The sequence below is a fragment of the Notolepis coatsorum genome (genome assembly GCF_963971535.1).
Source record: "Notolepis coatsorum genome assembly, chromosome: 4".
NCBI classification, from domain to species: Eukaryota; Metazoa; Chordata; class Actinopteri; order Aulopiformes; family Paralepididae; genus Notolepis; species Notolepis coatsorum.
The window spans coordinates 172,429,018-172,452,395 of NC_140168.1; the positions used below are offsets into that span (position 1 = coordinate 172,429,018).

Genomic DNA, 23,378 nt, shown 5'->3' on the forward strand with positions numbered 1-23,378 from the left:
ACAACTGAACAAAGATTACAGTGATTTTATTTATCATAATATTGTTAGCCAATCACACAGTTTCTCAGCTGTTCGGAATATGATCTCATCAGGCCAGAGAGCTCTCCACAGGTGATTGGTGACACCCACCGTCCAGTCACAAGCCGTGTTGCACAGCAACTTGTTAACCCCAACAGCAGCACTTTGGTTCCTACCTCTCCACTTTCAAGCTGCCCAGTCCCCAGTGGCGACCACAAAACAACACTTGTGTCAACGAGGAGATTGTCTCATTTAGACGAAATGAAAGCGGACAATAACAATATGTGGCTGTAGAATACCTCGTCGTTTGTGTTTTTAACTACTGTTAAAGTCGAAAGGAGGAGAAGCGTTCGTGTGTTAGCTCTCTCTGCTGTGCAGTGCTACGTCGTGTTGTCCTCTCCTGCCTGCCTGGCGTTTTCACTTCAGCTGTGATTCTTTTTGTACAAATGCCCACCAGCCTTTTCCCAAATCCTTCGCCCTCTCCTTATCTATCGACCTGGCTAATGGTAAGTGGTTTTTACTTGGTAGCATTGGCCACGAAAAGGCCTATTATTATCGTGAATGCTGTGTGGCATCAGTTGATTTCACGCAATCAAATTCCTGACTGGTCAGCTGGCTGTTTTCACTGCAAAAAAACCCAGCGGGTCTAGAGACAAGTTCCTCGTCACTCTCCATTTAATAGTATACCGATTGTGTTGGTGTATTGATTTGAGCAAAAGCAAACATTGGCCACTTAAAAAAAATACTAATTGTGGATATCGATTCCATGTGTATTAGTTAATATGAGCCTAATAATACTGTCATAAATGCATGTGTGCTCGATTAATAATAGCTCTCCTTAAGTTGATAGCTGGTCGAGAAGACTTAACAATCTGCCCTTAGTGATTTGTAAAAAAAAAAAAAAAAAAAATGTTTGATCATAAGCTATAGCTATGTGACTAAACACTGCCAGGCTGCTCTGTGGTCTTCCAGGGAACTGCTTGGCCTTGCATGGCTCAGGATCTCCTATCTATCCCTTGCTGCATTATCTATTCTAGCTGGTCTAGTCTCCCATCCCCCAGAGCACACATCCTCTCCCTACATGGACTCAAGAGCATGAATAGTGTTAAAGAAGTTAGAATACCCTAAAAGTCCCTAACCTACGTTCTGTCTTCAATATACTTTTAATTACTCTGAGCCATAAAAATGCACGCCTCTTTTTGCCTCTTGTTGTACTAGTGGTAAAGGTAGTAAATATAATATGGTGAGGTGAGGCTTATTGGATGTGGGAAGATATTATTTCCACACTTGTTCTCGCAACAGGGATCTCTTTGCTGATAGGCCTACTAACGACTATACAGATCTGTAGGCATATCATAATTTCCCCAACACAAAGATTCAATGCCAAGAGCCACATCTTAACAAGTCAGAAATGTAAACAAAGTAGCTTGATTTTCACATCTGATGTCCAATTCTCTTTAATGGAAGAATTTAATTGTCTTTGTAGCCTGCTCCAAACCAACATTGGCCTATATGTTTAATGTTTCTCAGTAAAATAATGCCTATTGGATTGGACACTGTTAACTACTAGTCTGTGTTGGTAGCATCCCTGTGACAAATAAACCTCTTGATTCTTGATCCCTAATACCATACCCCTCTCATCCCTAATACCATACCCCTATCATCCTTAATACCATACCCTCTCTTCCCTAATGCCATACCACTCTCTTCCCTAATACCATACCCCTATCATCCTTAATACCATACCCCTCTCATCCCTAATACCATACCCCTCTCATCCCTAATACCATACCCTCTCTTCCCTAATACCATACCCTCTCTTCCCTAATACCATACCACTCTCTTCCCTAATACCATACCCCTCTCATCCCTAATACCATACCCCCTCTTCCCTAATACCATACCCCTCTCATCCCTAATACCATACCCCTCTCATCCCTAATACCATACCCTCTCTTCCCTAATGCCATACCCCTCTCATCCCTAATACCATACCCTCTCTTCCCTAATACCATACCCCTATCATCCTTAATACCATACCTTCTCATCCATAATACCATACCCTCATCCTTAATACCATACCCCTCTCTTCCCTAATACCAAGTTCAAGTTCTTTATTTGTCAAATACACAACAATACAGGGGACATTGCAGGTATTGTGTGTTGAGCTCAGACTCAACAGTGCACAATTAAGAAACAAGAATGGTAACAATACTAGTAGTAGTAACATCAAAATAAAATGAGGTAAGATAAAAAATAGTCAATTATTTACAGAAAGTGTCTTGCGTGTAGTGTGCATGATAAGGTGCCGTATGTGTCCAATAACAATAAGTAGTATGATAAATAAAAATAAGATCAAAATGAGGTAAGATAAAATAGTAAATTTATATGCCTAATACCACACCCTCTCATCCCTAATACCATACCCTCTCATCCTCATCGAATCACCCACATGTGAAGTTTTTTCCTTCACAAAGTTACAAATGGCTGTTCGTGTGTGGTGCTACATTCCTGTGAAAGATGGTACATTTCTTCTTGTTTGCATCCTATTGAAGAACTATTTTGCCTGGCGATGAAATTATATTTGAATTGGCCTGAATATCCTGGTATCCTTTAGGCTGGGCAATGAATCGATATCAATATACTATTTGTTTCATCTTTCAAACACGGTCATATTATTATTGTGTAATAACTGACTCATATTAGGCCAACATAAATTTCTCACACGATGAGATTTGACGTATTTGAGGGGATGGGCTGTTATTATTTTTGTTTTGATTGATATCACACTTTAGATTACCATGGGGTTCACTGAGATGAACATGAACTGTTACTTACTATGTTATTAGGCTACTATTTCTATACTATTTTTATTTTGTACCTGCCTGTACCTCCCCTCCCCCATGCTGCTATGTCTGCATTTCCCCAAGGGGATTCATAAAGGAAAACTTGACTTAACATGTTATTTCAACTGTCAGCAGATATAGTTATATATTGGCTATCTCTCGAATAATATCTTCTTTATGATTACCATGGTGTTGATTTCTTCCATACAGCCCAACTCTTATCCCGCTTTGCGTTTTGTCCCCCAGGAGTGGAGTTTAGCAATGGAGACTAAGCAAAGGAGTCCTCATTTCTGGGTGGACCCCGGTTAGACACATTAGGCTGTCTTGTCATCACCGGGTAAGAGGCCATAATCCTGAAACGTCCTTCTGAGCTCTGTTGGTACACACCGTTTAATCCTTCAGACTCCTGTCCTGAACCACCAGAGTTCAGCAACACCGCCCACCAATTGTATTTCTAGAAGTCCCGCCTCCTTCTGTTACTGTTGCTATGTCTTACTCTGACAAACTGTCTGCCTCCTGTGAATTAAGAAAAAATACCATCACTCTCTATTCTAGGGATGTCATGATATGAGTTTCTGACGATGATGACCGGTTTTCACGGTCTTAACGCGTATGTGATTTAGACCTAATTTGCATACGGGTTAGGCTGTGAAAACCGTAAAGTTTTAGTTGAAGGTTATCATCGTCAGAAACTCGTATCATGACATCCCTAGAATAGAGAGTGATGGTATTTTTCTTAATTCACAGGAGGCAGACAGTTCATTTTGACAGTTTATATATAAAAAGTTCGGAAATTTGTGTTTGGTCGATTATTTCTCTGTTGTAACAATGCTTCTTGGCAATACATTTTATACTGTTGGAAAGCCTGTTTATTTCCCTTTTTTTAAATGGTGCCCCATTTGTAAGGAACATGCATTTGTCGAATGAGCAGCACAGCTGAGTATGTGGGTCGCGCCCATGAAAGATTTGCCAAATCTTTTTCAAACGGCTTATTCTGCAGTTACTATTGACTCTTGTTTGGTGGATCGGATGATTGAAGTCTATCAGTAATGAGGAAGAAACGAGACATATTGGCAACTTTACAATTCATTAATTTAACAAACAGTCGGAAGCCTCAGTAGTGTGTGGAAGAACCATACACAACCACAACAGCCTGGCACCTCCTCATGCTGGACACCTGTGTGGGATGGCATTCCACTCCTCAACCAGGATTTGTCGCAAGTCAGACAACGTGGTTGTGTTGGGTCACAATTGACCAGGGGTAGACAATTTAAAAGTGTCTTAATACATTTTTAAGAAATGTACACTGGTAACGTGGTTATTGTAAAGAAAGTAAATTGCTCTGGTGTGAACCACGAGTTTTGACACAGCGGTTTACCTTGAAACTGGTGCACCGTGACATTCCTACTCAGATTCAGAGTTTTATTTGCCACATGGAATCATACACTCAGAGTTTCTTCATTACACAATCATAAATAACATTCCATGGACAAAAGGAGCAGGAAGAAGAATAAATCTTATAATTACCTGCCCCTTATTCCTAAACTAAAAAAAGTATTTTCTTAATGGTCGGTGTACAACCTAATTTATACAAATAATAATTTATACCATTATACAGAAACTCACAACCCACAGTTGAACAAATTAAATAATAATAATAATAAAGAATAAGAATAAAAAAAGAGAGAAAAAAAGAAAAGATCTCACTATTCAGATCACATTTGATTTTCATACTGACTAAATATTTCTTTTTTATAATTTTTTTTGAATTGATAAACACTTTTACATCCCTTAAGCTCGCTATGGAGAGAATTCCACAACTTTACACCAATAACTGAAGGACACATCTGTTTAAGTGTGGTACGTGCAAACTGATGTTTAAAATTGTATTTTCTCCTACTAAACTCACTTTCTAAATGAAAAAGATTTTGTAGTTTTTCTGGCAGTGTATTATTTCTTGCCCTAAACATAATTAACATTGTTTGAAACTTCGTCTTCAAGTTTAATTATTCTAGATTTAATAAATAATGTATTTGTGTGTTCTCGATAACTCACTATGTGTGATTCTTATGGCCCTCTTCTGTAGTATATATAATGGTTTTATATTGGGCCCATAAGTATTCCCCCATACTTCAATACAATAACTGATATAAGGTGAGATGAGTGAACAGTAGAGTGTTCTCATTGCCTCATACTCTAACACATCCTTTACTTTATTCATAACAAAAATACTCTTGGACATCTTTTTTTTAACGTGTGCTATGTGCGATTTCCATGTTAATTTATCATCCATAATCACACCAAGAAAACGAAATTCATTAACTCTCTCTATATCAACTCCATCTATTGTCAGTACTATATTTTCATCTAGTTTTTGATTGCCAAAAATCATAAATTTCTTTTTTTTTCAGATTCAGTGATAGCTTATTTACATCAAACCATTTCTTTAGCTTTGTCATTTCATACACAATATATTCTGCTAGTTCCTTTAAATTATTTCCAGAGCAAAAAAAATTGGTATCATCAGCAAACAAGACAAACTGTAATAGTTTTGAAACATCACAAATATCATTAATGTATAAAAGAAAGAGTTTGGGCCCCAAAACCGAACCTTGTGGTACCCCACATTCAATTTTCATGAGCTCAGATTTGACATCTGCCAACTGCACATATTGTTGCCTATTGTGGAGATAACTACTCAACCATTCTAGAACCACTCCTCTCACACCATATGTGCGTAATTTAGAAATTAGAATATTATGATCTAAGGTATCAAATGCCTTTTTTAAATCAATAAACACCCCTATTGTTAATTTCCTTATCTGTTGCTGTTATTTCTTCAATAATATTCATTAAGGCAGTCGCTGTTGATCTGTTTTGCCTAAAGCCATACTGGCTTTCGCTCAGCAGTTTGTTCTTTTCCACAAAACCATCTAACTTATGCGAAAACAGTTTTTCAAGCACTTTCGAGAACTGTGAGAGCAATGACACTGGTCTATATTTAGTGAAGCTGTGCTTATCTCCCACTTTGTAAAGTGGGATCACTTTTGCTACCTTCATCCTGTCTGGAAAAATACCTGTCTGAAAAGAAAGATTACAAATATAACAGAGAGGTTTGATCATACAATCAATTGTCTTCTTCACTATAATCATATCTATCCCATCACTGTCAATGGATGTCTTATTCTTTGACTTTGATACAATGGACATGATTTCTGCTTCACTGACATTTCCCAAAAACATAGACTGCAGTACTTTACTATCTCCTCTCCATCCTTCCTGTAATGGTTCATCGTGTTTTTGAATGGCATCTGCCAGATTTGGCCCCACATTTACAAAAAAAGAGTTGAATTCATTAACCACCTCATTCATGTTTTTTATAGTCTTACTATTACTAATGAAATGGCTAGGCATTTTTATGGACGCTGATTTATTTCCCATTACCTTATTTAGAATGTCCCATGTGCCCTTTATATTATTTTTATTTTCGCCTAACAATCTATTGTAATAATCTTTCTTAGCCCATCTCATAATTAATACTAACTTATTCTTATACACTTTGTATTTAGTTTCAGCAGTCTTTTTTCTACATTTGATAAAATCTCTACTCTATCTATAAAATCTCTACTCTATTCCAGGTACTTCAGGACAGTGTCAGTATTACAATTTCCTTTTACAATGTAAATTCTTTTGCTGTCAGGTAGAATGTGTTTTTCAGGGTGGTGTCAGAGCACTGGGCCCCGTTCCTCGTACCTGGATAACTGAGTTAGCCGGATAACAACTGGATAACTGAGTTAGCCGGACTTTCCGGTTCCCCGTACCTGGATTTTCCAAATCACCATGACAACAGATCCAAAAGTTTGAGCCTGGTCGAAAGCAGAGTTTAAGTTCAAGTTAGCCTGAACCATCGCCACGCCCCCGCAAAGAAGTGACAGCCCGTTTCCTGAAATTATTCCCACAGTCTACGATCTGCATTATACCATTCTGAATTACGTTTTTGTGCTCCATTCTTCCAGAGGGGGCTTTTGAAATGTAAAATAGACCCAAAATGCTGATACTAAATTCACTTTGTCCTAAATAATGCACGTTATATATACCGTGGCGCTCGCTCGTGCGATGTACACATTATGTGGTTATTTTAATTGTAACTGGGATTAAGATGTCTGATGAGATGCGCTGTTTGACGGATTTGAGAAATTGAATGAGCCGTTGACGTCACATTAATGAATGAGGATAAAGAGATAAAACTTCATTCAAAACAAAGAATATTCTAAACACGGGTCTCTCGTTCATTAATGTATAAACAAAGAATTTATCCCATCTGGCACAGTGGCTCAGCGGTAGTGCTCAATCCTGGCAACCCGGCGACCAGGGTTTGAAACCCCGTCTTTCCAATATAAATTTTTGGAATATAATATTAATGATTATACGCAAAGGTAGCATAGTTTTAAGTTAAAATATTATAAATCTACATGCATTGAGGATGTCATTCTTTATATAGCTCTCAACGTGCACCAAATTGAATTATTCCTATATTGCAAAAAGAAGGAGATGACTGGGTCTCGAACCCCGGTCGTCTGCATGAAAGTCAAAAGAACAACCCGTTAGACCACAGAGAAGATAAGTAAAAGATCGACCATACATCAATCAATGGGTAAGGGAGCCGTATCGTTATTCTGTATAACAGTTTTACTAATTATTTTCGCTAGCAAGATCTCATTTGATTATTCAATCCAGCAGGCAAGTTTAAAGAAATATAATCTGATTGATTGAGGTAATGAGGGACTTGAAATTAGCCTATAGATAACGCATTTAACTTGTCGGCGAGGCGATTGAGCCGTACTGCAATATGTTAATAAAGTTCTAAATCAATTAATCAATCAATGCCGCTAGAGAATCAGATTCTCTGCTATCGATACGTGCTGGCTTTTCAACTGAAGCGGCCGCGCGCATTTAGCCTGGGTCGCAAGTCTGGCTTGAGTTAACGAGACTGAATCCACCTTCGAGGAACAGGAAAATCCCGGCTTCAAACATCGGGTTAACTGAAGCTGGATAATGACATCTTGATCGACTTAGTTGAACCAGGTACAAGAAACAGGGCCCTGGTGTCTTGAGGACATGATATTTTCATTTATATTGCGCCCCCCAGACAATTTTTACATTGGTCCGGGATAGGGCTGGGCGATATATTGATTATACTCGATGTATCGTGGCTTGTTCTACATGAGATGTAGTAAATTACTATATTGTGAACATCGAGTATAGGTTGTCGTCACATAGTTTATAAGCCGCCGCCACTGAGAGGAGACTTGCTTTAGCGCAGCAACGGGCTAACATTAGCCGCTAAGCTAACTAACGGTGACTCCGCGGCACCAGTTCCATTAGTGAGGAAAGGGGGGGGTTATATTGACGAGGCATGACAACAGAGGTTCAAAGATAACTTCACATTTATTGGCTATTCGTTTCTTTGTATCGCTTTATCCATCAGGCTGCTCCAGGGCCCTATTCCCTGTACCTGGCTAACTGAGTTAGCCGGATAATGTTCAGCATAGCTTGACTTAAGCCAGACATTTCCGTTCCCCGACGTCGGATTTTCTAAGTCACTATGGCAACAGATCGAAAAGTTTGAACCTGCTCCAGAGCAGGTTTAGTTGAGTTAGCTGGATATAAGCTGGCCACTCCCTCGGAACAAAATGGCAGCTCCCTTCCTCAGAGATTGATTGATTGGAAACTGTATTAACAGATTGCAGAATGGGGTACAATACAGTACGGCTCAATACACACAATTGTTAAGGGGATGCAGACCCAGAGAAAGACTTTCGTCTTGTTTACATCAGGGTCCCCCATTTTCAATTCATAATGACATTTATGACATGCATGACATACAGATAATACAGATATATCATGACATTTATGACATACAGATATACAGTACTGTTACATTTGTGACATACAAGATATGCAAATATACAGTACTGTTAAACAGAGATCCTAACAGAAAATATATATACGAGGGGGAGGAAACTGTACATTGGGAGGGGGTGGGTGGGTGGGACGGGGTGTTTGGACATTTACGGGGGCCAGTTTCGAATTGCAGCCTCCCGTAGGTGCTATATACCATTCTGAATAATGTTTTCGCGAGATGATTTCCAGAATGTATTGATTTCATAGAATGTGTGAAATAGGCCTACAATTAAAATACATTAAACTGGTCAAATAAATGCTGATAATAAATCATATTCAGCCTATGGATTTCCTACATACTGCATGACACCTGTTTGAGCTGCGGGATGAGGCGCGCTTGTTTCTGATGGAGAATGTGTCCCAGCTCGCTGCCCACCTCCGATGCCGACTAGATATCAATTGAGGGGGAATACGCGGCACAGCTATACCTACCTATTTGAAAAAAACATTATCTGCACTGACTTATATAAAAAATAAGTACAGATCACGTCTGAATGAATGTGGAGGATGATCTCAGAGTCGCTGTCTCCAAAATTAAACCCAGACTATGCGCATCCATCTCATTAGGTGAGTTGAACATTATAGCCTTCTAAATGAAACACGCTATATGTATTCATTTTATGCTTGTTTGATTATTGTGTTATTTTGTGTAGTTATTGTGTGTGTTAAAAGCCTCCAATGCATATGTGTGCGTGTGAACGTTTGCATGTTTCAACCACCTCTATATAATAGTGGGGGTCGCGGCTCTCTGACACCGTTATTTCGGGGGTCGCGGCCTGAAAACTTTAGGAACAATGTATTTATTATATTACATGATACCTAAGCGCATACAGTAGAGATATCCTCATAAGTATCTATTCATTCGTATCAATTAGATATACTCTTTATCTTTGGGCTTGTTTTTGTATACTTATTCTGAAAGAGTTGAAATAATTATTTTCGCTAGCAAGATCTCATTTGATTATTCATTCCATTGGCATTAAGCCTATTGCCAGCAGTTACATTTAAATAAATATAATCTGATTGATTGGGGTAATACGGGACTTAAAATGTGCCTATAGATTATGCATTTAACTTGTCGGCGAGGCTATTGAGCCGTACTGTATTGTACCCATTCTGCAATCTTGTTAAAGTTTTAAATCAATCAATCAATCAATGCCGTTAGAAAATCAGGATTTCTGCGATCGACACCTGCTGTCTTTTCAACTGAAGCGGCCGCGCGCACTGATCCTGAGTATCAAGTCTGGTTCGAATGAACGAGACTGAATCCACCTTCGAGGAACAGGGAAATCCCGGATTCAAACATCTGGTTAATTGAATCTGGATAATGGGACTTTTGATCGACTTAGTTGAACCAGGTACGGGGAATAGGGCCCTGGTTCCAACTCTGTGTTGACCGTGACATCATCAACTACGGCAACTTAGGACGCTCAAACTCAAACCTAATACATCATGCTCTCTCTCTACGTTCAATTATTTAAAGTAGCCAAATATTACACTATTGATGATAAACATTTCATTTCATTATCTGAAATATTCTAAAATCTTTAAGTCTGCTATAAGCCATTATCCCTTTGTGTGTGATTATTATTTTCTCACATATGTTGCAGGCAGGGAGCGAAATTAACTTTTTGACTCACCGGCCAGTGGCGGGTAGATGGGAAGAGTCTACCCGCCAAGCATATTTCTTACCTGCCAAAAATTTTTTGATTAAAAAAAATATATATATATTTTATATAAAAAAAAAATTGAAATAAAATATATATTATATAATCATACTTGTAGTTGTATTATCTGCGAGACATCGCCACCACGCAATAAGTCAAAATGCTTGCTATCTGCAAACAGCTCCACTGTCTGTGTGTATACTTGAGTAGCCTCCAGCTCCAGCAAGGATTCTCCGGCCCTGCAGCTAGACCCTATATTCGGCTAGACCCTACATTCAGCATGCAAGGATTCTCCGGCGATGCAGCTGGACCCTATTTATAACGTTACGGTTTTGTCAAATCACATTCAACATGCCCTCAGCTAGAATACGCATTCAATCAATGTTATAAGACATTGATATCAGGAGCTATCTGTAGCTACTGCTAGCCCGGTAGATAACGTTAAGACAATTTAGTTTACTGGGACAGATAAGATCTAACGTGAGCTAGCTAAGCTAGCTAACGAGGGAACGGAGGTATTATGCACTCGAGTCGACTATTGCTGGAGCATTTGTTTATCGGCAGCTATCAGTAGCTAGCCAGCTAGATACCGTTAGACAATGCCTCGTCATGTATTAAACTAAAAGTGAATAGTTGACTGGGTCATTGTTTAAACAGTAACGGTAGCTCAGCCCGCATATCGCAATGGTGGCGTTTCAGGAAGTAAACAAGCCAAATGAGAGCTTCCGATTGGTCATTTGCTTTCATGTCTCATGAAACCAGTCACGTCACTCTACTGTGATTGGACCGTTGACTTGAGTGCAATGTGGGACTTGTAGTTTTTTAACGATCTCGCGGCGGAGAAAAAAAAGACGAGAGCGGCTATAATCTGTACTCGCACAATCAAAATAAGAGTATCGTTATGAACTACACGCCACACGGCGGGCAGCCCTCTAAGTGTCAAGCGCCAAAGGTAAAAACTGACCGCCCCTGGCGGGCGGCAGGCTTTAGTTTCGGTCCCTGGTTGCAGGGACTATTATAATCATCATATTGGCGTGACTGTATGCACCAAAGGGTTGAATCAAGAATTTTCAAGTGCTTTAGAGGAAATGTCAAAATATCGCGATATGTATCGCGATATAGCAAAAAAAATATCGCGATATCATTTAGAGGCCATATCGCCCAGCCCTAGTCCGGGGTGCAGCCCGGGGGAAAAAACGGGGAACCAGGCAGATGGACAGACGGAGAACATAAGTACACCTCAAGTGGTCTGCACACGGCGAGCGACCGACGTCGCCTGGCGATGCGATCGTCTGTCGCTCAACGACAATCGCTTGGCCCCCCACACCAGAGGCGACCGTTCACAGGTATAATAAGCTATATGTTGTCGATCTGTCTAAGTTAGCTGGGGGTGTTTCCCCCCGGGAGATATAGGAGGACGGACCGCCGAGACCGGACGTTAGGTTGTCGTGAAGCAAGCGTATTAGCAGGTAGCTGTGTTGTGCATTACGAGGGAAGTATTAACCTGTAAAACCCATATTGAGCTGGAATTAAACCACCATATACGAATACAACCTCTCCTCATTCTTCCTGACATTACTGCATGCAGGGAACAAAATAAGTACCAGCCAACCGCCAATGGCTGGTAAAAAATCTGCCCGGCTGGTAGTTTTTTAAATCTACCAGCCAAATGGCTGGTAAGTCAAAAAGTTAAGTTTGTTCCCTGAGAGCAGAGCTACACAGCAGTGCGCCTATTTTGCGAGCCGAAATAAGTCTGTGGTTTTTTTCTTCTTCTCACAACGGGTCAAATGCATCTAACATGCATTGCATCGTCGCCATTCCTTTATGCCCACATCGCCCGAAATGAACGTTATGTTAGCGTAAGCTAACAAGCTAATCCTGATCAGCGGCAGAGCCATAGAGAACAGCAGACGGTGTGGACTGGGGAAAGGGAAATGGGGGGGGGGGGGGGGGGCACTCTCCCTTTCTCTGTGTGTGTGCGTTTGGAAAGACGATGAAGTCACTAGTCAGGAGAGGAGTATATTGTAGTAAACTGAGGATTACTGAGGATGCACAGATAATGTTGATATTCAAATATAAAAAGGTTTCGAGAGGAGTGGACGTTTGAAGACAGACTAGACTACAATATGATGCGGGGGTGGTGAGTTGAAACAGTGTGTGTGTGTCCCCGACCCCACTTCTATGTTTCAATAAATGATTTGCATTTAAAACTATTAACGCTGACTCATTCCTTCAGTCTACTCAAAATTATGCTAATATTCCTTATGTTGTTTATGATATTAATTGAAAATAGCATATGAGAGTATTATATAGTAATAATAACTAGAGGTGGGCATAGATTAATTTTTTTAATCTAGATTAATCTATCTGCAATCCTGGATTTAATCTAGATTAATCTAGATTAAAATGGCTCAAAAAAAATAAAAATAAAACTGCCGAAGGCATTCAAAATATGTGTGTTCTACCCAAATAATTACCAGAAGTAAGTCCTTACTTTTTCTTTCCTCCTTATGTTTCTCAGGCCAGGTGGCCCATTACACCATGAGCCCATCTCCCGTTTCCAAAATGCATTACAGACTGTTTGAAAAAGCTGTTTTGCTATGATATTTGGTAATGAAATATCAAAATAATGTTCAATAAGATGTACTTGTGTTTAATAAGTTGTTTTATTCAGAAGTTAACACAAATAAATAATATTACCAGTACAGTACAGTATCTAGCACTCTCGGGAGCAAAACAGAAAGAATCATTTCAAACTTGAACTACCGGTATGTGACATGGCTTGAATCAACTGCTCCAGTGGAGTTGCTCAGTGGCCAATGGTGTCAACTGTGGTTGTACTGGGCAGCTCCCAGGTGTGAATGGAACTGTGAATGTGAAGCAAGGCGTTCCTGAAAAAGAGCATCGGTGCTCAGCGAACCTACCCTGGGTAAATAAAGGTAAAAAAAAAAAATTTTTTTTTTTTTTTTTTTTTATAGATTAATGCGTTAATTATATTATCGCGCGATACTAGTATAGCGTTAACGCAGCACGTTAACGCCGTTAACGGCCCAGCTCTAATAATAACGCATGGCGATATACTAAAAAGCAATTTAAAAATTTTGGCTGGTAAAAAATCTGCCTGGCTGGTAGTTTTTCAAATCTACCAGCCAAATGGCTGGTAAGTCAAAGTTAATTTTGTTCCCTGACTGCATGACTGATCGCTACAATACGTTCACTATAGGGATGCCCCGATCACGTTTTTTGCCACCGATACCGATCGTCTTGAGCCATATCGGCCGATACCGATCCGATATCGATCGTTTTTGATAAAAATAAATAAATAAAATAAATAATTTTATATAATTATTATAATTTTTTTTATAAAATATATATATTATATAATTGTAGTTGTATTATCTGCGAGACATCGCCACCACGCAACAAGTCAAAATGCTCGCTATCTCCACTGTCTGTGTGTATACTCTGCTTTGATCAAATCACATTCAGCATGCCCTCAGCAGGGTATTTTATCTGCGGCTCTGCAGATATACCCTACTCCCTCAGCTAGCCACGTTTGTGACTGCGATGCAAGCCGGGGCTCGAATACGCATCGAATCAGTGTTATAAGACATTGATATCAGGAGCTATCTGTAGCTACTGCTAGCCGGCTAGATAACGTTAAGACAACGCCTCAGTGAACTATTTAGTTGAATGGGACATTTCGTTTTGAACAGTGAGCTAACGTGAGCTAACGGAGGTATCATACACTAGTACTAGACTATTGCTGGAGCATTTGTTGATATCAGGAGCTATCAGTAGCTAGCTGGCTAGATACCGTTAGACAATGCCTCATGTACTAAAAGTGAATAGTTGACTGGGTCATTCTGTTTAAACAGTAACGATAGCTAGGTAGCTAACATTAGCTCACGGAGGTCCCATGCATAGAGCGGAGCGGAGGTCCACTAGAGCGGAGCTTCCTCTGTGTTTAAATGGGTGCTGGAGGAGGCGCAGCAGTTTGCAGCTCCGTGTGAGATCTCCGCTAAGAATTGGATCTTGTTTTTCGATCGGTTTTGACGATCGGCGAAAATAAAGCATTATCACCGTCACCGATCGCATATTTATACTGATTATCGGCCGATAACGATCGGTGGCCGATCGATCGGGGCATCCCTAGTTCACTAGGCACCGATTGGACAAGTATTGTTATGCACCTGCTGAGAGAGGATGTTTTTTCACGGAAGACGCTGTTTTGTTCTCAACCATCTTTCTTTGGACAATAAACCTTATAAACTACATCAGCTGCAGCCTGGACATTAAACTGTCAACATCCACAACTTCTTTTGTTACCAGAGTATAAAAACACTAGTAGGTGCATCGTGGCGCATTGTTCATTTATTAGTTAATGACAAGCGGCCACTATAGCTTCTCCAACTAACGTTATTTATTTAAATTGTTCCTGTTAATAATAATGACCATAAGTAGCATTGTAATAATATGTAGGTTATTGATCAATGAATGTATTGATCATTAATGGTGTACAAATGATACACCAGTAGAACTTCTGTACTACGTCTACTGTAGAAGTCATGTTATTTCCTCATTGTCCTTGCTGTGTCGACTGCCGTCACCTAAAAAAATAGGATCGAGGCGATTTTTTGCCAGGCGACAGAAATAGCTGCACGACCGTCGCTTCAAAATCTCCTGCCGTGTGGGTTGTCTCATTCATAACAATAAAGGCGATAGAATTCTGTCTGTCGCCTCGCTTAAAAAAAAAGGTTGCCTGTCCACACGAACGCGGGGTTTTATGTAACCGTGATTTAATGTGCGCAGTTGCACTGTTCGTCCACACGCATCCGGGTTTTTGGAACACTGCAACTAGGGCTGGACGTATGGTCTAAAATGTATATCGCGGTATAATTTGAAGCATATAACGGTATATATCACGGTATATTAACTTATCTTAAAATGTCTGCTTCTGAAGGGGTAAAACACTGGTATGGCAGCTATTACTGTACTCTTGTATTACTAGGACATATTTCACATAGTACAGAGGTATTTTATTAAGAACATTTATTGTGCAAAACTGCAATAGAAAAATGCAAAACCTTTTCTCAAGTGTCTGCGGGCAGGTAACGCGTATCTTGGATCCAGTGCTTTGACCATGTCTTTAAAGCCCTTTCGATCGACGGTTTGAAAAGGAACCATGTTCTTACACAAGTAAACAGTGACAGCGTTTGTTATGTCGGTCCACCGCTAGCTTTTATTCGTTAACTTAAAATGTAAATAATAAAATGATTCTGTTACAGCTGCTGAGCTATACTATAGCTAATGATGTCCATCAATATCTTCCCTTTTTTTTTTTTTTTTTTTTTTTTTTGCACAAATCTCTCCAACATTCCAAACATCTCTTTCCACATCATATTCAATTTCCAGGATTTGCCTTTTTCTTTTTTGTAAGAACATACAAAACATGTAAAGGACTCATACAAATACATTAATAACTGACATGGAAAATAAAAAAAGACTTACGAAAAAAAAAACGTACTATACTATACATTATGCGTATACATTCCTGATATATATACCTTGCATGTAGACTGAACTACCTTCAAGCAGGTATGTGCTGCATCCTCTATCGGGATGCCACCCTTCTCCATATTGCATGTGAGAGAAAGCGCCCCAGACATATGCAGTTGTGCATGATAACATGCATGCACGCATGTCTCCGACACATGTATGTGGGTACGTGTATCACGTAAGCATGTGTACATGCCTCATATGTGTGTGTGTGCATCTTCCTGGTATGTGACTGTACTCCTATCTCTTGTGTGTGTTTCGTATCCATGTGTGCCTCTGCCCCCTATGCAATATCTTCCTTTTTAATGAAATAGGTTCAAGAATCGAATCAGAGAGAGAGGGATGAGGGAGACAGAGAGGGAGGGAGGAGGCTGCTAGAGTGGAGCTAACGTTAATCATCGCCAGATGATTTAAAAAAAATAAAAAAAAAAAAAAATTGCAGTCAGGCCACTGAACTTAGAAGCAGGCCAGGACAGTGTTTCTAGTTGCAGCAGCGCAATAGTTAGAGATAACCTAAGTTGGAGAACTATCTCTCTTTCTCTCTCTCTCTCTCTCTCTCTCTCTTGCGCTCACACACACAAAAGGAGCCGCATGTGATTGGTGGAGGCGGGACCCTTACAAAAAACTGTTGTTGCTAATCATTGACACATGCTAGCCTGTAATAATCCCCCCCAGAAAAATCTACTTTGCATTTGATATATTGCAAATATATGCCATCATACACACTGGCATTTAAAGGGTTAGAATTATAAAATGAATATGTGGTATGATCAGGGCTGAAGTTGAATAAAAGATTGTATTATTTTCAATCTGACATTACAAAAAAACTGAGAATCCATCAAAATCAGTGTTGTTGCTAATCATACATATGCTAGCCTGTTTTTTAACAATAATTTGTGATGCCATCACAAACACTGGCATTTAAAGGGTACAAATAAAAAAAATTCCTGCACCAGAATGCAGGAAATGAAGTCTTTGTAACAAGAAATGTCCTGGTGGGGGACCCCCAGACCTAGGGCTGGGCGAAATGGCCAAAAACGTTATCGTGGTAAAATAATATTATTTTCATATAACTCGATATCGATAATTATCGTCTATATACATTTCTGTCAAGTTTAATTAACTTTTTTTTTTTTTTTTTTTTATTATTTTTTAAACAAACATATAAACAAACATGACAACACACGATAAGATATACAAGCATTAATTACAGTGCATATCCAATGAAATTACCATTTAGTCAAATGTCTTATACAGGATATACCCCTAATACCTGTTATCTAAAAACCTACACACATATGCTCTAGCTCGTACCCCCCCCTCCCGGACCCCCCATTGGATAATCCAACCATTATAACTTGTTCCTAACCAGACACTACCATTATATGCTAGCTTTTATTCTCTCCACCACTTCTAACCACATAGTCATTTTGGATTCATTGAGACCCAAAATTCTTGCTGTAGATATTTCTTGATAAATTCACATCGAGATATGCAAGAGTCCAGACCTTCCGGCACATTTTTTCCGGTTGAAACCATCGTGATGCTATCAGCTTTTTAGCCACTGTGATACCGGATAAAACCAATCTCTTTAGCTGTGGAGGTACTGCATGTTCAAAGACATCATTCAGCAGTAATACAGAGGGGTGTACAGGTATATCCAGATCCAAGAGATTTGATAATTGCTGGGTCACTTCTTTCCAAAATATCTGGTGGGCAGTCCCAGTACATGTGCATAAATGTCCCTTCGTCCCCATTTGTACATAGGGAGCATTTGGAGTCTTGTTTAAGACCCATTTTGTTCAGTCTTTTTTTTTTTAAACTTACATTTTTATTGAACACTCATAGACATACAACACAACATATACAATAACATCAATAACACAACAGTACAATGATGTAGGCCCCTTGAGCTCGGCTGCGCTCATCTTCCCAGACCCCCGCCAGAGGAACCTCCCACCCTCCCCCCCTTAGAAACCGGGCTCCCCCGCATCCCAGGTCCAGCACTCAGCGACACGGGCATCTTGAATCTGATTGAGCCCGACCCAGTAGAGGGGCGAGGGGCAATACTCCCCCCCCCCCCCCCCCCACCGAGCCAAGCCCGCTACCTCCCATGCCACCAAGCCCCCCACGCACAACCAACCCACAACCCACGGGATCCCACTCTTCCGGGTCAAACCGCCTAAACGCTGACCCCCACCCCCCTGAGTTGAGCCCATTGGCGCCCCCCATATCTTAGGCCGCTGCGCCCGTAGCCGGGCCCCCATCGACACGGGTCCCTTGAATCAATTGGGCCAGGCCCAGTAGAGGAAAGGATAGGGGACTCCCCCCCCCCACCGAGCCAAGCCCGCTATTCCCCATGCCCCCGAGAGCCCCACCCCACGCCCATCGGCCCCCCAACACTCAGGTTTTGGTGGGCCAGCCTCTCTGATCCCCCTGTGAGAGACCCCTCCCTCCTCCCCGAGAGATAGAACACCCCCATATCCTGGTCCACCATGCACAGAGCCGAGCCCCCACCCCCGCCCGACCGCCAGGCCCCTGGTCCACTAGAGCCCCAAGCCCAGGTCCGCAGAAGGTCTAAGCACCACGCCTCAATGGCCCCCCGACCCCCCGCGACGCCAAGCCCGGTGCCCCCCCGGTCCCGACACCTGACCGCCCAGGCACGATGGCCGAGGACCCCAGGAAACCCACTGTACCTCCCATGTCACCGACATCACCACACACAAATGAAACTAACAATACAATAAGCACACTCTTTCCCCGGTTGGCGGTTTGGAGGGGGATCAGCCCTCCTACTGGAGAAGCCCCCCCCCCCCAGAGACTAAGATACCCCCCGCAGGAGGCTCTCCAAGCCTCTCTTCATGTCCAACATTTTGTATTCTTGTCCTTCATATTTGTCCATGTGCACATTTAAAACATATATACTTTACATAAATCGCTCCCAAGGTGCACGGGGGATCCATGTGTCTCCCCCTCTCCCCTGCTGGTAGGTGCAGAGTATTGGCTCTCCTGTTGAGAGGGCTCTGCCTAGTGGCGAGGGGTGCCTGATGTCTTGGCCCCCCTTCCTCTCACTATAATTGTCCAACATTAGTGTTGTCTATTGTGCTAGAACTCCTGGTCAAAGTTCTCTGTCTGCTTTTCCTCCTGTTCCGAGACCCCCGCCTTCCAGTCCTCCCGTGATTCGAGTCCCATGTTCCATTGACTCTCCTTCATCCCAGTCCAATGTGTGTAAACCTCTGTGTGATTATAGTTCTCCATTCTCTGTGTAGCATGTTTACTCCAACAATTATTCTATGTGTTGTATATTTACCCTCCTAATTATTTCCATCTGCAGTGATTATAGTGCGCATTCGTGTATGTGTTCCATTGGGCATTATTGTCTATAGCTGGGGTGGTTAATCCGTTCTTTATGTACTCCTCTCGTTCGCCTCCCCGTGTCTCACCTCGTCTCTTCCTTCACGTCTCCTTATCATTTTCTTCACCTCAAATCTCAAAAAGTTAATAGTAACCGCTCTCGGGGGGCCTGCCAGCGGGCTGCTTCGGCGCAAGCGCCCTGTGGGCTCTCTGAATCTCCATCACCACATACAGGGCCATATACTCCCTTTCCACTCCGTCCTCCAATCTCCATAACCGGGTATTATTTCTCCGCGGTCTCCCTTCCATGTCCGACAGCTTTAACTTCATTTTTTCTTGTTGTAGAATTGCAATTGTCAGTACTTCGTGTATCTTCATTTCCCATTCCTCCGCCTCTGCCGTTCTCCCTTCCAACGTCGCCACGCTCTCACCCTGTTCCACCATCTTTTCATTGACCGCTTCGAGTCCCGCATCCATTTCTCCCCCTATATCCTCCTGCTCCGTCTTCAATTCCTCCCCCAGCCTCCCGACATCGGTCCTTATCGTGTCCGTAATTGTCTGCATATCCGCCAATATTGCGTCCGTCATTGTTTTCATTGTTTTCATATATGCCAATATCTCGGCCTGCATGCAGACCGCCCATCCTGGCACTTCCCTGTCGAGCGCGGCCGGCCCACCTCCTCCTTCCACCTGGTCCCTCTCTCCCTCGCGACGGGGATTTTGTATCTTCAGATTCTCCCTTCTCAGAGATCCCTCATTTTCTCTCCTTCTCATTCCTTGTTTCCTCCTTGTTCCTTGATTGCATCTCCATTTTTTATTTCTTTTCGGGTCTTTATTCATCCGTTTTTTTACTTATTTGACCAGGAGCTCCAGCACACGCGTGCTACCCGTTTCCTCTCGTACCGGAAGTCCCATTTTGTTCAGTCTTATAGGAGTTAAGTATGTCCTGTGAATATAGTTAAGATTGATTTGTTGATGGTCCGGGTTCCTTGATGCAAGTCGTACATTTACCCAGGCCTCTTGCCAGTCAAAGTCTGTCTCCAGGTCTGGTATATCCCTCCTCCAGACTGAGTCTAGATGGAGGGTTTCATACGAGGCCGTTAGTAATTGATGATAAAAATCTGATACAAAACCTCTCGATGTCTCTCTTTCATAGAAAAATTTGTGGTATCTGTGGTGTACAATTGGTATCTTTAATGGAACACCGTGAGCTTTCAAACATGCCAATAACTGTGCGTAATAATAGTATGTGGACTTGGTGAGATAAAAAAATGTGCGTATTTCATTGAAACTACAAAAACCCTGTTTGTTGAAAACGTCTCCTAATGAGTGTATGCCTTGCTTTTCCCATCTAGGGAATCTTATAGGTTGTTTTCCAATCAAGAGTGCATTGTTATTGAATAAGGGAGTATGATTATGCCATTTATGTGGGATAGAATTTTTTTTGTGTGTTTCACGCCATGTCCTGATCGCATGAGTGATTATGGGGCCAAATTTCCGTTCGCATTGCTTAATTGATAATTTGGTGTATACTATGCCCTATGTGGAGCTACTATATTTTCTTCAAAATTTCTCCAGGATACTGATGCTTGGGGATCAAACCATGTTGTTAGTGGTCTTAAAGTGTACGCCTTAAAGTAGTGGTAGAAATCTGGGAATGCCATACCTCCGTCTGCTTTGTTTCTCTGTGCGGTGGATCTTTTTATACATGGTGGTTTGTTATTCCAAATAAATTTGTATGTGGAGGAGTGTAATTCTTTCCAGTAACCCTTTGGAGGGGGTAACGGTAGCATTTAGCTGAAGAAGTTGATTCTAGGTAGGACGTCCATCTTAACTATTGATATCCGTGCCTGTACTGAGTTTTTAAGTTTTGACCACCTGACAAGGTCGTCTTTGATTTTGTTTTGGATTTTTATGTAATTGTGTTTCACCGTTTGGCTTATGGTAGGGAATATTTCAACTCCCAAACATCTAAAGTGTTTTACCATCTGTATCTCTTTTGGGAGGGTTATATTTCTTTTTGCAGGGGCGTTAAGTGGGAGGAAGGCCGACTTCGGCCAATTTATCCTAAATCCCGATAGATCTCCAAAGTCCTCAATCAGCTTGAGAAGATGAGGCAATGCGGTGTTGGGGTTTTGCATGAACAGTATTACGTCGTCCGCATATAAACTAATTTTGTGTTGTGTGCCCTTGATTATGATTGGTTCTATGGATTGGGGTTGTCTTATATATTGTGCTAAAGGCTCTAATGATAGATCGAAAAGTCCGGGACTAAGAGGGCAACCCTGTCTAGCTGAGCGTGATACCGGAAAGATTTCGGAGATGATTGTACCTGTTGTAATCATGGCCGATGGGTCTTTGTATAATACTTTATTTAATTAACTTCTTATGGCCGGCGCCGACAGGCTATTCATAGACTCACTTGTTTTGCTGCGATAGAACCAACGAAGAGTCGAAGACATTACGAGACGAGTTGGAGCCGGCGCGTGTCGAGCCAACCCTTTGAGAAGCGTTGTGGTCCCGGCTTGAATTCTCCATGAATGTGTCCAAGTCCATAATCCATATAAATCCATTTTGTTATATCCAACACAGTCTGAATGAATGTTTCTTGTTATTATGCCGCGTGATTTCAAACCACCAAAACAACTGAATGTCTCGAGTTGATGTCGTCATCAGTCCGTGCACATTCTTCTACGCAGTAATCACGGCCCAGTGCATAGATTATTATATTCCACCAGGGGCAACCTACCGCCACTGGATCATATGCATGTTTGGTCCAAGCTTGGAAAATCGATATATCGAAACTTTGCGACCACGTTTCATGTTTATTTCGAGGAAATAATTTATCGCAATGATTATCGTTTTTATCGCCCAGCCCTACCCAGACCCCCTGCTTAAAAAGTGGCCTGACTGGGGCTATATTTTGCACTATTTCCTGGCCTGAATGATTTCCCCAGTCCGGCCCTGGTTAAAAGCCTCTAATGCTTATTAGAGTGTGTGCGCGTTTGAACGTGTGCATGTTTCAACCATACATTTCCATTTATAAAAAAAAAACATGTTTACCTCCTAATAATAGTGGGGGTCGCGGCTCTCTGACCCCGTTATTTTTGGGTCATGGCCTGAAAAGTTTGGGAACCCCTGGTCTAAGCGACTGACCTGCAGTTACACAGGGATAGATGATAGGGGGCACTTTTTCTATTCTGAGCTCCTGTAGGGGCTGCTGTACCAACGGGAGACTCGGTTGATGAAATATTATTTCAGATCGCTAATAAAACAAAACGATATTTGTTGTCGTGGGCACTCTGTGGGGGGCCTAATAAAACGAGATGTCGTCCGTGGCACTGAAAGTGTTAACATTACTAGTACAACCATTACTAGTACAACCAATAGCGAGCGATATAACAACATTAACCAGACTGCTATATCAACAATGTTTGTGTCCAGCAAGATAGTCTCCCATGTGTAACGTTACTACGCTAATGTACGCTAGCCGCAATGCTAACTATTATAATGGCAAATCCCACATTAGCATGTAAGCTAACAAAATCTGCGATCTTTTTGTGCGACTAAACTCTCCACTCTTGGTGGTAAATTGTGTTGATGTTGGTTTTGTTTCATCAGCAAATGAGGCAGAACACAGTGAATGTATCCTTTTTTGTTTATTGCACTTTTTTCTTGCTGCAAAGAATGAATGCTAATGTGCTAAGCGAGCAATTTAAAGATGGCGGGTTTCTGTTTTGTGAAGGACATTCCCTCATGTAATGTAGTGACACGTTCAACCCTTCTGATTGGTTGAAATGGCCTGCATGTTTGAACTACATCGCCACCTATTGCTTTGACATTGTACTACATGTATATTACATCAGTTTAAACCACCTGTGTATGTAGGTTTATTTCTTTTTAAACCTCGGTGTCTAGGCCTGCCACGATAACACATTTTGCTGGGCGATTAATTGCCCCCGAAAATATC

At 41.3% G+C, this 23,378-nt stretch overlaps 1 protein-coding gene across 1 annotated transcript in view; it reads left to right on the forward strand.

Annotated features, from left to right (window-relative positions):
• Positions 1-315: 315 nt before the first annotated feature.
• LOC311227287 (enhancer of polycomb homolog 1-like) overlaps positions 316-23,378 on the forward strand; it is a 186,777-nt gene continuing 163,714 nt past the window's right edge. Inside the window, exons 1-2 of the mRNA XM_084312883.1 lie at positions 316-524; positions 3,111-3,201. The gene's annotated coding sequence lies outside the window, so the exon portion shown is untranslated. The remainder of the gene's footprint in view (positions 525-3,110; positions 3,202-23,378) is intronic.